We start from the raw sequence: 16,862 nt of genomic DNA on the forward strand, positions 1-16,862 counted from the left end.
AAAGGTGCCTATATTATACCAACAGCTACATTTAGCAAAGAACATTAATTTTTAGAGTAACATAAAAAACACACAAACTGCCATAAAGGTAATATTACATCATTGAAAAGTCAAGCACTAAATAGCATTTATAAATACCGTGCGAACGCCATTACGTGCATGAGGGCATGTTTTCATAGCTAGGAATATAAATACAAATACCAGTAAGAATATACAATCTGATAATGATCTTCAAACTGAGGAATGTGGTGCTGTGCTTAACATACTGGACACTCAGTTGAGATGACAGCAGTTTTCTGTCTGCCTGGCTATCCACACATAAGTGTTCTCTAACTTCCGCTAAATCACTCGAGGCAAGTACAAGACTGACTGTCTTGCCCATCCTCTCTCAGTCCAAGATAGAGTTCCATTTCAAATGACCCCACTGGTGACAGGATATTCAACCCTAGTCTTCTTTCATTCCTTTCTCCCTCCCTTACTTCTTATCTTAACTGAATATCCACCTCTGACAATATGCCACTACTTATAGCAGTGACTCACATGTCACTCATTCACACTTAAGGACTTTTTGGTGTTAAGATGCTTAGATGGTTAAATGAAGGGACTAAATCTTTGCACAATACCTGTCCAGTCTTTATATAACGATACCACCCTAGAGAAGTCCAAAGCTCATGTCTCACTAAACTCAATAAAGAATGTTTAATAATGGAAGCAGCCAAACCACTATGGAAACTACAGCAGCAAAATACAGAAGACACCAGAGACCTTTTGAGCTCTACAGAAATTGTGTCCCAGTGTTGGGTTAAAAAAAACTGCCCATATGTGGCATGTCATTCACTAAGTACAGAAATTCATGTCAAGTTTGAAATAAAATGTCACTGACAAGGTGTGACTCATACGTCAAGTCTCTTTCAGTTAGGATATTTTTACAACCACTGTTAACATGCTGTGCTACAGAGCTATGAATGGTACAGCAGTCCAAGGAGGTATTACAGAGGGTATACCCCTTTTAATGACTTTGCTTCAGAGAAAACTGTTTTTACTTCTCTTTATCTTCTATCAAATTTTTAAAACTGTGTACTAATTAATAGAAATACTTCTACTAATTAGTATAAACACTCAAATCTGTTTTGAAATTTGTCTCAATCTTTCACATCCAATTATAAACAAGCACCTGACAATATTTCACTAAATACATGTAATACAACTCATTTATAAAAGAATCACTACTAGTCGACTTGAATCATTGATTTACATGAAAAACACACTATACAGAAGTGCTCAACCTATGGTTTTTATTTTTATCTAAGACTGATGACCTCAAACAATAGTTTACAATGGTATCCAATGCCACTTAAGTCTTGCGTAGGCTTAGTTACAATTTTAAAATATGTTTGATTTATGAATGCATTAAGGGATGTGTACATATTTCATCACCTCCTTTACGATAATTGTGTACAGACTGCAAGGTGACTGTTATGCTACCAGCACAATGGCTTCACGCTGACGGTTTGCCTACCCTCAGCCCACAGATGTCTCTCTCCACTAGTGTGTACTTACGAATACCACAAGGACATCCATGTTGCGAACACGATGCAGTATACAAACAGTTTGTTGATACGCAAATAGTTACATATGCCACCAGGGGGCACTAGCCACATTTCTGCACAGTGCACTCATCAGGAAAGAGGGGGCAGTGCTATCAAGGAAACACATTCCATCTGCACATGATGTGGTAATGTACATTCAATTGATTACTGAGTTCCACTCCAGGTGTTGGCTAAATCTCACAGCCACCAATCTCAACTAGCCAAGACCAGCACAGATGCTCCATTCTACACCACACTGCCACTGCACTGCATCATGGTATACTAAACAGTGTGCTGCCCCACCCCCCTCCTCTTATCTAACCCCCGCCCCCCCACCACAACCATCACCTGATCACCTTCACACCCTGTGGACACCTCTTCTAATAGAGTCTCAGGATGAGGCTACCCTCCAAATTTGTATTATGGCAGTAGACTTAGTTTCTTCTACTCTCAAGCATTCACAGATGACACATCACTGGCTGGCCAAACAAAACTTCATTGTGAAATTGTGCTGCAATTGAAGTGTTCTTCAGTTCAGCGTAGAGATTGTGACTCACTATCACACCTATCACACACAACATTTCGTAACAGTAGTAATGAGCATCAAATGTTGTAATATTCTGCATTTTGTAATCTAGATCATAAGAGAAACAAGAATCTAATACTGATCATTTCACAATTACGTAGCTCACAGGTTCGTACTGAATTAATACCACGTGTGTGTGTGTGTGTGTGTGTGTGTGTGTGTGTGTGTGTGTGAGAGAGAGAGAGAGAGAGAGAGAGAGAGAGAGAGAGAGAGAGAGAGGACGAAAATGCTGCTCAAAAAAAAAAAAAAAAAAACATTTTGTTCAGTAATGGAGTGACTACTCTGTTAGCCTCCAAAATGGAAACAGTGACATATCTATGCACCGTATTAATAGGCAATGGTATTGCACACAAATAATGTAGATTTGGAAAGTTCCACACGCAAGAGAACCAATGTCTACTTCAGCACTTGCATCATCATCATCACCATCATCATCATCATCATCATCATCATCATCATCATCATGTCCATGTGTTCTGTTTCAGTGATGAACTAATGATTGTTCACCATTGAAGTCGAGTGGCATCAGTTACTGTAAAATCTCAAATCAGACCTCTACTTTTATTATTAGTTTAAATCCAAACATGTTACTGGGTTCAGTGGAATTCCAGAGCAACAGAATCTTGCCCTCAATGTAGAGAAGTTTTCGAAAAAGCCACAATGCTGAGGAAAATTAGAAATATTTTTACTTTTTTCCAGCAAATCTGTAACTAATTTTCCTAACATTTTCATTCTGATACACAAATTATTATTTTAATTAGTGGCATCTGTATTCATCATAGAACCCTAGCATCCTGTGAGGCTCCTTTTGAAGAGAGATTAAGACTGTGATCAAGTCAATTGTACTTTGGTCTACACAGAATCACAGTGACTTGTGATCTTCTGGAACAGTGGAACTAATAAGGAAAATGGGCTGGAGGGAAGAAAACAGCAAACATTTGTAAAGACACACCTGTATCTAAGGGGAAAAGTTAAATTTAAAAAATTATAAATACCTCAATCCCTCAAAGTGGAGACTGCCAGCTTCCAGTATAGGGCACCAATCGACCAGCTGTATTTCCTGTTCCTGAAATAAATTGGTTCTGTGTAAGGTCTATAACAACAAACAAGCAAATTCACAAAAATTAAATAAGATTATACTATGTCACATTTGAAGCAATTTGCCAATCACTGCATCGGTTCGGAAACCTATCGACACCTGATTATTTTTATGCAGCTCTTCATTACAGATAAATGTCATCTCTGAAAAGACTGAAGGTCTTTTAACATTGCTTGTCTTGTCATCACTATACAATGTAATGAGGATCATATCACGATTTCCTTGCTGGAAGGTAGAACTAACTTTCGTACCTGCCTTATTTTTTGCGTTAGGTCGTAAGTGCCCATGTCATAACCTTACAACACAAATATGTGAAAGTCATTGAGAGCAACTATATGCTAAGCCCAATAAACAGAAGGAAACAGCTAAAAACAAGGACTTCCTCTTGAAGAAAGGTCCCTAAAATTTGCCATAGTGACAGTAGAGGTCCCTAACCAAATATTAACCCTCCGTTACTCACACGAAAATTCATGACATCGTCACTCGCGTGGTTGACTGGTGTCATCCATAAAGCAGTGATCTATTTGTACACTTTGAATGGTCTTTATGACTGGTTTTATGATTTTTTATTAAATCTAAATATAATATATTTAATATTTGTACATAGTATAAAATATTCTGAAGTTTGCAACAGTTTGACCATTCGAAGAACAATATCTTCTGCTGAATTACTGGCATAACATAGTTCCTCTTGTTCCTTACCAACGTATGGTTCTAAACCCAAAGTGTAAGCTGTTTTTACATCAACCAAAGCAAACACTTTTAACCCATACTTTGCTGGTTTGCTAGGAATATATTGCCTTAATGGGCAGGTTCTTCTAAATGCCAAAAGCTGTTTGTCAACAGTAAGACATTCAATAGGCGAAAAATATTTTTGGCAATTGTTCAGGAATAGTTCAAGTACCTCTCTGAGAGCTCTGATAGCAGCCAACTTGTCAATCTCTCTGCGAACACGTCTATCACAGATATTATCGAACCTCGGACATATCAACAGAAGTCTGAATCAGTTTTCAGTTATGCATAAATAACATGAATCATGTCCGTTTCCCTTTGAGTTATCCCACAATTTTGATATACTCTTCCTAGAAGATCTCAAACATCCACATAGATATAACAAACCAATGAAAGCTCTGATCTCTACCACATCTGTTTCTTTAGCATCCCTTTCCCTAGAGAAGTCACCACGAACTTCATTGATGTATATATTAGTGCATGTTGCGATAATGCTTATAATGTTTTCATCCAAGAACAAATTCAGAATTTCTATTCCTGTCTTTTTTATATGAGTTTGCTTTTTTTGGTCTAGGCAAATGCGTAATACAATTACAACATCTGCTTCTAACACTGGTAGGATATTTATTTTTCCTCCGTTTACTTATTCCATCTTTCGCTAAAAAAATGCATCCTCTTGACTTACTTCTTCCTTTGATTCACATTCATCATTTTCTGACACTTTTTGTTCTGTTCCTGAATCATGACTGCTTTCATGAACAGAATCCCCAGTCACTGAGTCAGTGATATCACTATTAGCATCTTCATCACTCAGCTTATTGAACCATTCCACCCATACATTAGGATCCCTACTGAACTCTGTCTGAGATTTTTTGCCTTTGACATTTCTTCCACAATTTAAAAATAAAGAGAATACTAGGCAACATGGAAGGTAACTGCAATGAGTTTCAATACATCTAAATTTACGAACATGAAAGATTGACTGAATCTAGAAAAGTAATAAAGTAATACAGACCTGCTTTGTTTCAGACTGTGGAAGCAGAGCTGTCCTCCAGACTATAATAATGTTTCATAAACAATGTATCTTTTGTAACTGAGAGACAACAATGATTGGAGCTAACAGCCAGAGAGTTAACAGAAAGGTACTGAAAATGGTGCGAACTGAATCCAGCCCTGTCAGAGAAAACTGAGCAAGAAAGTCATGTGGATGACGAGTGTCATCCATGCAAGATATGAAGGGTTAAGTGTCCTTTGCAAAAATTGCTATCACTTCTAAAACAGCCTGCATGTTGTATGCTAAAATGGCCAATAATTCAGGCGGCAAACATACAGTGAAACATAAGCAGTTCAGAAAAGGATATTGGGTCAAGAAATGGAAAACCACCAAGTCATTATTATGACAAGCACAAATTGGTGAAGTATCACTGCTTACCAAATGGTGATGGCTAAATAGACAGTGCCCAATACAAGGCCTAGCTAAAGTGATCATCTTGTGATGAGAGGGCCAAGAGGTGGCCAGCCAAACCATTGGGAGAGGTTCAATTCCCTGGAGCTTGTTTCTGTGAAGAGAAGACAAGCAGTGACTCCAAAGTGGCACCATCTACCAACAGACAGCAACAAGGAGATCATCTGAAGCAATGGAAGAGCTAGCAGATCGAGGTAGGAATGCAGCCTCGGCAGCAGCCTCATTTCTCATCAGACCAACGTGACAAGGAACCCACAAGAAAATCGTGGTGGCTCCCTCAAAAGCAAGCAAGTGTAAGCTTTCTTGGACTTGTTGCACTAAGCACAATGAGGACCTGAATGCTACTGAGACAATTGGAGCATACGACACAGTTAAAAAAGTATATGTAATTGGGTGTACTAGGTGGTCTGACAGAGCAAATAGGTCTGCTGTAAAGATCCAGCAGTTTACAGGAAGCTCATAACAAAAATGGTCAGTGCCAGTCACCAAGGCACATCCAACACCACGGGCTGTCTTTGAGTTGTCAGATGCTTCTACTAAATTGTGTGCAAAGGTTGACGAATCCAAAGTATTTTCCTTGGGAAGCAAATGAAGTCCAAGATGAACATGGGCAGCTGCACAAAGTGAAGGTGGTGAAGGGCTCACACCCAGCAGGAACTTGGAAGATTGCGTAAAAATGAGGTGTTGGAGCAGTAGCCAAAAGCAAACTCTGGGAGGTAACAGAAGAATGGTGTGGCCCTTACAGGCAATTGAGGGAGGCATCAAAATACAGGGCATAGGATGGGTGGATGGGCACACACAACAAATGACATTCATATCTGCTGAGGAGAAGATCATGCCAGTGATGCAGCTGTAGTTAGGCAGCTTCTGCATAGAGGCTCTGAATGGGACTATGTAAAGGTTGCCAGTGGCCTAACCTATTCCACTCTGGTGGATTGGGTTACATCCACATACAGTGGATGGATGAGTAGATTAATAAATCAGACACATGTAGTCTAGTTTCAAATAGACAAGAGATCAGTAAAAATGGAGGAGGGTGATCTGATTTGCACCCCAGGAAATACCGCTTTGGACATGTAGGACACTGATGGACTTTATGCAGTGTGTGGCCAAGTAAGATGTGTGGGAGGGCCAAAAAAGTTTCCTAACAAGTGCAACTTCCAGGAATTTTGTAGTTTCAGTGAAACAAAGAGAAACGGGTCCAAGATGTAACGATGGTGGAAGGAACCCACTGCACCACTAGAAATTTGTACAAAATGATTTTTCTTCAATGGAAAAGCAAAAGCCATTTTTGATGCTGCACAAATAAAGAGAATCAAGACACCACCAAAGATGTAGCTCAAGGAGATGAGTCCATGGAGAACTGCAATAGATTGGTAAGTCGTCAACTGAAAAGGAAGTCAGAGATACCTGGTGGAAAACGCCTTAGCAGGGTTTGTGGCGCTTAGGACAGAGCCTCGAGGCACCCTGTGCTTCTGGATAAAGGTATACGCTCAGGGTGAACTGACATGTACCTTGGAAATTTGTACACAATATGGGCAGGCAGCATGGGAAGCCCCACGTGTATAGAGTACAAAGGGTACCAGTCCTCCAGCAGGTGTCACACGCTTTCTATAAATCAAAAAGCCTGATAACAATCTTATTTCTGCAGGAAGCCATTCATGACGTGGGATGACAAAGTGATGAGATGGTCAGCTTCAGAGCAACATACTTGAAGGCCACACTGTGCAGTGGTTAGTAGATTGTGAGACTCCAGGCTCCACACCAGCTGGCCATGAATCATACACTCCATCATCCTGCAAATATGGCTGGTGAGGGCAATGGAGTGGCAGCTAGAAGAAAGGTATTTGTCCTTACCAGGCATACAGATAGGTACGACAGTGGCTTCTGCCAGTGTCGGAAAACATGACATTTGCCCAAAAGAGTGTGTTACTATGAAGGAGAAAGTGATTGCATTCTCTTGTGGGCAAACAGTGTCTGGCCCTGGGGTGGAGGATTGGGATGAGGTGAGAGCACATAAAGGCTACATTGTAGTATTCATAATTCTGAGAGGAGCAGTATATCATCCGAGCTGCCTCCACTCATTTCAAAAGGAGGAAGTTGGGTTGACAGTGAGTGTATCTCTAAATCTACAAAAAATAGTGGCCCACACTGTTTGAGACAGGTGTAGGGTCTACAATGACATCATCTGCTACAGTCAGACTGGTCATCCGTCAATAGACCTCTGTCACAGACAGACGTTGCAAGGTGCACCATGTGGCAGAAGATGGGGGTGGAACTGTTGAAAGAATTAGTAAAAGAAATTCATTTAGCTTTCCTGCTACCCCAAAGAATGCAATGGCACTGAACATGCAACAGTTTTTAATTAATACATTTTGCCATCATGGGATGACAGTTAATAAGGGGGAGAGCACTTCTCTGCAGGTAAATTGCATCACAACATGTCTCAGACCACCAGCTGAGCAGGACACAGTGTGGTAAAGAACTGTGTGGTATGCAACATCCTGCAGCAGTAAAGATAATGTTCATAAGGTACTGTATATGGTCATCTTAACTGGCAGATGATGTCCGTTGAAGGTAGTCAGGGGCAACAAAGCCTCCAGTCGGCCTTGAGAAGCTGCTAATTGGGTTTACACATAGATGGAGGCATGAGTCAGCAAATGGATAGTGCACAGTAAATGGTTGCTAGAGTTTGTGTCAGAGAAATGACCACTGAAAATGACGGGGGCAAGCTGGGCAGTGCAGAACGAGACGTCCAAATGGGAATAGGTGTGTATGGTGTTTGAAAGGAACTTGGGTGCTGCAGTGTTAAGGCAGATGCGGTTGATTCAGTTGAGAAGGTCAGTCAAGACGGAACCTATCTGACAGGTTTTCAAAGAGCCACAAACAGGATGGTGGACATTAAAGTCATTGAGCAGGAAAAAGGGGTGAGGGAGCTGACCATTAAGCTGCAATTGTGACAGCTAATGATGGAGGGACAGACCTTGCAAAGAGAAAAGGTGAAATAAAGAAGGAAAATGAGGACTGCAACAGCTTACACCTGAGTGTTCAATAAGATTGTTTGGCTACGGTCACACCAAATGAGCAGCACGATGAGCGATATAACTGTAATTTCCCCATAACTTGGTAAAATCCTGTGGAGATCTGCCCATACTGATATTGGTTTCCAGGAACTAATTAAGCTTGTTTTCAGATTACATAACAATTTGTGGACCTTTAGTTAATATTGTCAGTAGTTTTGGAAGTCATGGATAAAATATTGTAACTAAAAAAACAAATTGTTTCTACCCCACCGAACTCCATATCAGGGCCCACAGGCAACTGGGACAATGCAATGGCATTAGCATACTCAGTGTTGGGCCAAAAATGGTTATCATCAAAATAATTGTTGAGAAATATTCCTCAATGGTGTAGTGTGAGCCATCTTGTCAGGAAGTCTGGCCTTAGGTTTAAACAATGGTACTTCCTGTTTATGATCCGTGACCAACTGAGATTTGGAGCCATACAGGGAAACTTAAAGCTTTTTAACACCACCTCTGTCAGGGAGTAATTCATTTTGGTTGGTGGAAGAGTCTTAGGTCTGCTGTGATGCATCAGTAGCCAATATTAAGGTTTTCTTGGAATCAAAGGTAGTAAGGCAATGAACATCAACAATGTTTTAACCACAAAAAGACATTCTGACAAGTGTCTGACAAAACAAATTTTGCATCTTTCTTAAGGAGCTGATTGAGAGAGTGAGAGACCACAGATGCTTTTGATTTGGATTTGTTATAATAGTTCCCCTTGGCAAGGAACAACAACAGCTCCTTCAAGTTCTGATGTACAGGCAGCTAATCAATTGGTACAAAGCAGTCATTTAAGGCATGGCGTTAATACTTGGCACACAAAAATGTACAATTTCCCAACCTACAAAGGAGACCACTTTCCTCCACACCTAAACCACCACCTGTAAGTACTGAAAACACTGGTAGCACCTCTGAAAAGTAGATCATCCAGATAAGATGCACACTTCATGTTATGGTGAGCTCTCTGTTTGATGAAATTCTCAAACTGTAAGAACACCAAAAGGCAATCTGGTAAACTTATAGAAGTCGAATGTCATATTAGTAATGGGCAACTGCCGTTACGTGTATCTCTAATCAGTGTTTGAAAAATAATGTCCACCAGCCACCCTCATTAATATCTCCTTGGTGCCAGGGATCAGATCAACTTCCACCTCACTCTGTGTTTTAATTGTGGCTTTAAACCTGCCACACGATCCAATTCTTGCACTGGGTTTTTTTAATCAACATTAACGGTATTGCCTACTGACTCAATGCTGCAGGCAAAATAGCCCTTAATTCCTGTAGTTTGGCTAATTAAGTGTCAACTACAAAACTCATAGCAAATGGCAAAGTGCCACCACAGGAAAACTTCGGGTTCACAGGTCACGCTAGCTAAATGTGGGCCAGCAAATCACTTGCTTTACTCAGTATTTGCTTAAAAGACTGTTTATGCAACTGTGAAAATGATTCAATGTCACAAAAGGAAATGACTGGTGACACTAAATTAATACAATCAACAACTTTGAAATCAAAATGTTGTGAAAGCAACTAATCAAAACAAATGTTGCCAAAGAGGGATCGACCACCAAGAATGTTGCTCGGTGCTCCAAATTCTCATACTCTGCTGCCACAACCAGTCAACCTCTTAATGGAGCTCTTTGGTAACTATAGGAGACACTTTCTTTGTTAAATGCTACACAGCTCGTGATATGTATGGCACATTTACCAACAAGGCCACAGTGCCAATATAGAGCTGAAACACAACTGACCATCCAAAAATGGACAACTGCATCATGAGATTGTGAGCTGTTTACCTGATTTGTGAGCTAGGCATGGAAAATGTGTTAATTGACAACTAGTCCGCATTGTAAACACTACATTCCACAGCATAGACATCAGTGATGTGGCTACTGTGGTAGCACCTGACACCACCTTTCTTTGCATGCAGACATTTCCAGCACTTATGTTGAGTGTGGCAACTGAGGCATGCCCTCCTTACCAGTGCCAAGGAGGTGGCCAGTATCTTCTCCTGTACTGGACCACGAATTGTGATACCACTGCACCTATCATATGAAGACATGTCCAGTAATGGGGAAAGCCTATTCCTACTGTCTGTCTTATTAAGTTGCTTAACAGAGCTGCAGCAAGACTTCTTTTTGACAACTAATGGTGGCACATGCAGATCAGTCCCAAGGAATGAGACCCTATTGTGTCATTGACACTGTACTACAGGAACAGCTACAATCATCTTACGCTATATGGTACTTGTCAACAAATGCTTCCCAGGTCTGTCCAGACAGCTTGTATGACCATATCAACTGTGCTATGTCATCTAAAGATAGATCAGTCAACTGAAGACTTCACTTTCAACAACTGATCGAAAACTAACCTCACAATTATATCACAGATAATGGCATCTACATAAGATATGCCACACTGATGACATTCAAACGTACAATTTCTAGGCATACCCTGCAATTCTGCTATCCACTCTGCATCCAAATTTTTAGCACACATCTATCACCAATTTACCTTAAGCTGCATTGCCACAACTTGCAATTTACATTCAACATTTGCAGTTATTGCTGTACACTAACCATCAGATTTCAGTAAGTAGGTTCACACCAAATTATAAAGAAAGGAACTAGAAGGACTGAAGTCTGCACTCACATCCAGTACAGGCAATTCTTCCACTTCGTACATACATAAAACATCTACAAAGTTGGATGAGTTAGGGAAACGGGAAAGGTGCCTAGTGTCAGTGACATGTGTTTCTATAGTTTCTCTCAAAATGACAACACTTGCAGAAGGTGAACATTTCAGCATGTTGTTACTATAGTTGCTCCTGCTGCTGCCGTTGCCGCAGACATAGATCTATAAGTGGCTGCCTGAGATGATGTGATTGAATCGATGGCTGCATGAGCCACAATTGTCACCACTTTTACAACTCACTCCCAGGGTACTCGTTCAGATACGCTAGGTCACAAACGGGAGTGGGGGGTGATGACATCACACCCTATCCAGCCTATACCAAGTTGTGAACAGCAAGAATTCGAACTTTCGAATAACTGAACCAATTCAGCACTAGCCATAAAAGTGAGCATAATACATCAAGAGAGGAAACAGGCCACATTTATGAGTGGTAGAATATCAGCAGGCCCGACTGTTAAGCAACCACCCTACCAACACCATCAAGTCAGTGGTTACCTTCCCTTCCCTTTATGCCTCATTAACCAGAGGCTTTTCCAACATATGTGATTAAGTCATGCCCTGTCAGCAGACACTGTAACTGCAATCCATTTGCTGGCTGCTAGCATTGTTGGTTCTGATCTGAGAAGGGTGTAGGCAAGTGAAGGAAAATGACTAACGAACAAAGGTTGAGGCCAGGAGAGTTACAGAAATGTAGGGTACATTCTAGGGAGAGTTTGCTACTGTGCAGTTCAGAAAAGCTGATGTTGGTAGGAAGAATGCAGAAGGCACAGGCTGTGAAGCAGTCTTTGAACGGAAGGACATGTCAGGCAACATGCCCGCCAACTGGATGGTCTAGCTGTCTCTCAGCAACAGTATGTCAGTGGCCATTCATATGGAAATACAGCTTGCCGGTTGCCGTGCCCATGTAGAATGCAGCACAGTGATTGCAGCTTAGCTTGTACATCATGTGACTTGTTGCATAGGTAGCCCTGCCTCTTGATGAGGTAGGTGATTTTGTGACCAGACTGGAGTAGGTGGTGGTGGGAGGAAGTACGGGCCAGGCCTTGCATCAAGGTCTATTACAGAGATATGGGCCAACAGACATGGGACTAGGAGCAGGGGATGTGTAGGGATGGGTGAAGATATTGTGTAGGTTTGGTGGACAGCAGCATACCACAGGTTGAGAAGTGGGAAGGATAGTGGGTAGGACATTCTTCATTCCAGGCCACAATGAGTGGCAGTTGAAACCCTAGGAGAGTATGTGATTCATTTGCTCCAGTCCTGGGTCATAATGAGTCATGAGGGTAATACTCCTCTGTGGCTGGACAGTGGGACTTTGGGAGATGGTGAGTGACTGGAGACATTGCAGGCCTCATCTCTCCAGTCATCCCATCACCCCCAGTAAGCCCCACCATCCGGCCACAAAGGAGCCTTCTCCTCGTGACTCAGTACCACCCAGCAGTGGAGTAACTGAATCACATTCCCTACTAGGATCTATTGCCGTGGCCTGAAATGACCAATGTCCTACCCACTAACTCTCCCACCCACCCCATAGTGGTATTCTGACACCCACGAAAACTACACAATAACTTCCTCCATCGCTACACAACCCCTATTCCCAAACCCTTGTCTGATGGCTCATATCCCTATAACAGACCAAGGTTTCCCATACACCACCACCACCACCACCACCACCACCACCACCACCACCACCTACTACAGTCCCATCAGAAGCATTAACTATCCCATAAAATCCCGGGCTACTTGTGAAACAAGTCGTGTGATGTACGAGCTAAGCTGCAATCACTGTGCTGCATTCTACTCGGGCAAAACAACAGATAAGCTGTCTGTCTGCATGAATGGCCATGAACAAAGTATCTTGAAGAAACAACTGGACCACCCAGTTGTTGAGAACACTGTCCAACACTGTGTTGTAATGACTGCATCCACCAATGTGCTACCTACGAACTTCAACTTTTTAGAACTGCACAGATAGGATATATTGCAGGGTGAATTCCCCCGTTCCCATAAACCTCCTGGTCTGTACTTCACCTGCTTAACTGCTTGCTTGTTCCCAGTCCAGCATCACACAACCTTTTATTCCACAAGAGCACTCAGTCTTCTTCCTTCCCTCCTTCCCCCCATTCCCCTCCAACACACCATGTGAACTCCCCATTGCACCTCGCTGTCCTACCCTCTCCTCACCATCTCCCTGCATGAATCTTGAAACAATATGGGTTGGACTAGACACTCTGAAATCTTGAGGGTGGCAAGGATGAAATACAGTGAGCAAAAAATTATTTGCAACTTCAGAAACCAGCTGTAATTGTAAGAGAAAAAAACAGATAAAAATGGGTATTGTAGTTGAGGAGAGAGGGAGACAGAATTATAGCCTATCCCCAATGTTATTAAGTATACATTTACATCTACAGTTATACTCTCTGCAAACTGCAGTGTAGTGCATGGTAGAGGGTACTTCCCATTGTACCACTCTTGGGGCTTTTTTCATATTCCATTCATGTATAGATTTTTTAGAGAGAATAACTGCTTAATTCATCTTCCACTGTATCTATAAATGATATAAATATGCGTTACCCTTCTTCAAGCTATTTTGATAGGCAAATACTAAAGTCAGTATTGACATTTCTGCAGAACAAAATCTAACCTTTCTAGAGATAATGTTCTATCTGTTTATTGACTGCATATGACTTTGCAATTCCAATCTACACTTCATAATACATTTTGGTCAGCAATCACATCTCCCCCTGGAAATGTCAGTTTAAAATGTGGTGTCAAAATATCTATCTCACCATTAGATCAGTTAGAAACCTTCCAGTGTTCCCAGATATTTCCCAAATATACAACCATTTTATTATCGTAGCTTGCATTTCTTCTTCTTCTTCTTCTTCTTCTTCTTCTTCTTCTTCTTCTTCTTCTCCTCCCCCTCCTCCTCTTCCTTCTCATTCATTATTAAACCTATTCCATGATTACTGCCACTTGACTTTGTGTTGACCAGATATCCTATTCTTTCTTCCACAGTATTTTACTAGTTCTCACTACATATATCTTTCCATTACAAAGGAAGATACAGAAGAATTGCTTCAGTTTCCTTTTACACCACTGCAAAGATGACTGATGTAGATATTAGTGTCACTGGAATTCAGAAACAGCTAAAATCACTGACATTGAACAAGAATTAGGAGCCTGAAGAAATCCTTGTCGTGCCCTATATACAATTTCCAGCTGAGATAGCTCCTGTTTTCACTCTAATACATTACACCATAAATACCTTGAGCTAACGAACTGTGACCAGTGATTGGAAGGAAGAACAGGACATACCTACCTACAAAAAGGGTATTAGAAGTATTTGACAGAACTACCATACTATCTCATTGACGTCCATGAATTGCAGAATCTCTGAACGTATTCTGAAATCAATATTTGAACAAAGAATCAGATCATGCATGCTGTGTGAAATGTTGGGTGAAGGATGTAGGGACAATAGGTTAGAATAGGTTACCATAGGTTGAGGCCAGGATGATTTCTGGAGCAGTGAATGTGTTGTAAGGATAACTCCCAGCTTCACAGTTTGGAAAAGCTTGTGGTGGTGGTGGTGGTGTGGTGGTGGTGGTGGTGGGTACAAACCAGATGGCCTGGGCTGTGAAGCAGCAACTGAAATTTGGTAGGTTATGTTCATCTGGATGTTGCGCACTGTGCTCCACTTTGCTCTTGACCATGTGTTATGTTTACCATGAGCATCAGTCTATCCTTTACGGAACTGTTTTTTTGTCATCAGTTATCTGACTGGTTTGATGTGGCTCACCATGAATTCTTCTGCTGTTCCAACCTCTTAATTTCAGAGTAGCACTCGCAACCTATGTTTCAATTATTTACTGGATGTATTCTACCTTCCGCTATAATTGTTGCCCTCTACAGCTCTCTCTAGTAACACAGAAGTCATTCCCTGATGTCTTGACCCATGTCCTATCAACCTGTCCCTCACCAATATCAGTGTTTTCCACATATTCCTTTCCTCTTCAATTCTGGGCAAATCTTCCTCATTCCTTAGCTTATTGGCCCACATTATTTTCAATGTTCACCTGGAGCACATAATTTCAAATGCTTTGATTCTCTTTTCTTCTGGTTTTTCTGCAGTCCATGTTTCACTATCACAAAAAGTTGTGCTCCAAATGTACATTCGCAGAAATTTCTTCCTCAAATTAAGGGCTATGTTTGATACCAGTTGACTACTCCTGGCCAGGAACACAATTTTCCCAGATCTAGTATCCTTCTGATGTCCTCCTTGCCCCATCCATCATTGGTTGTTTTGCTGCCTAGGTAGTAGAATTCCTTAACATCACAACCTCATCACCATCATTTCCAATGTCAAGTGTATCTCACTTTTCATTTCTGCTACTTTTCATTACTTTCATCTTTCATTTAATTTTCTTTCAATTCAAATTCTGTACTCATTAGATTGTTTGCTCCATTCAGCAGATCACTTAATTCTTCTGCACTCTAGCAATGTAATCAGTGAACTGTACCACTGATATACTTTCACCTTCAATTTTAATCCCATTACTGATTTTTCATCATTGCTCCTATGCTGTACAGATTGAACAGTAGGGGCAAAAGATTACATCCCATTGTTACACCATTTTTAATCCAACCAATTTGTTCTTAGTCATTCACTTATTTATTCATCTTAGCTATTGTAAATATTGTATATTACCCATCTATTCCTATAGCTTACCCCTATTTTCCTCAGAATTTCAAATATCTTGCACCATTTTACATTGTTGGACACTTTTTCCCGGTCGACATATCTTACAAACATGTCTTTATTTTTCCTTAGTCTTGCTTCCATTATGAACTACAACATCAGAAATGTCTCTCTCACGCATTTACCTTTCCTGAAGACAAACTTATCATCATGTAATACATCCTCAATTTTCTTTATGGTTCTTATTCTTGTCAATAACTTTGATGCATGACCTGTTAAGCTGATTGTGTGATAATTCTCACACTTGTCAGCTCTTGCAGTCTTTGAAATTGCCTGGATGATATTCTTCTGAATGTCAGATGGTATATTGCCAAACTCATACATTCTACACACTAACGTGAATTATTGTTTTGTTGCCACTTCCCCCAATGATTTTAGATATTCTGATAGGGTGTTATCTACCCACTGTGCCCTATTTCATCTTAAGGGTTCCAAAGCTCTTAAATTCTGATTCTAATACTGGATTCCCAATCTTCTTCTACCACAGCTTGCAAATCTATCCCTTCATGGAGGCCTTTGAAGTACTTTTCCACCTATTTACTCACTTCCCTGAATTGATCAGTGGAATTCCCATTGCATTCTTAATGTTACCACCCTGACTTTTAATTTCAGCAAACATTGTTTTGACTTTCCTACATACTGATTTAGTCCTTCTGACCACAATTTCTTTTCCGATTTCTTCACATTTTTCATGCGGTTATTTCATCTTAGCTTCCCTGTTCCTATTGATTTCATCCCTCAGTGACTTATTTTTGTATTCCTTAATTTCCCTGAACAGTTCCATACTTCCTTATTTTATTGATCAACTGCACTTTTTTGTGTATCGAGTCTTCGTGACTAATCTCTCTAATGTCAGCCAACTCTTCACAACAG

This window comes from Schistocerca americana, unplaced genomic scaffold (genome assembly GCF_021461395.2).
Source record: "Schistocerca americana isolate TAMUIC-IGC-003095 unplaced genomic scaffold, iqSchAmer2.1 HiC_scaffold_107, whole genome shotgun sequence".
NCBI lineage: Eukaryota > Metazoa > Arthropoda > Insecta > Orthoptera > Acrididae > Schistocerca > Schistocerca americana.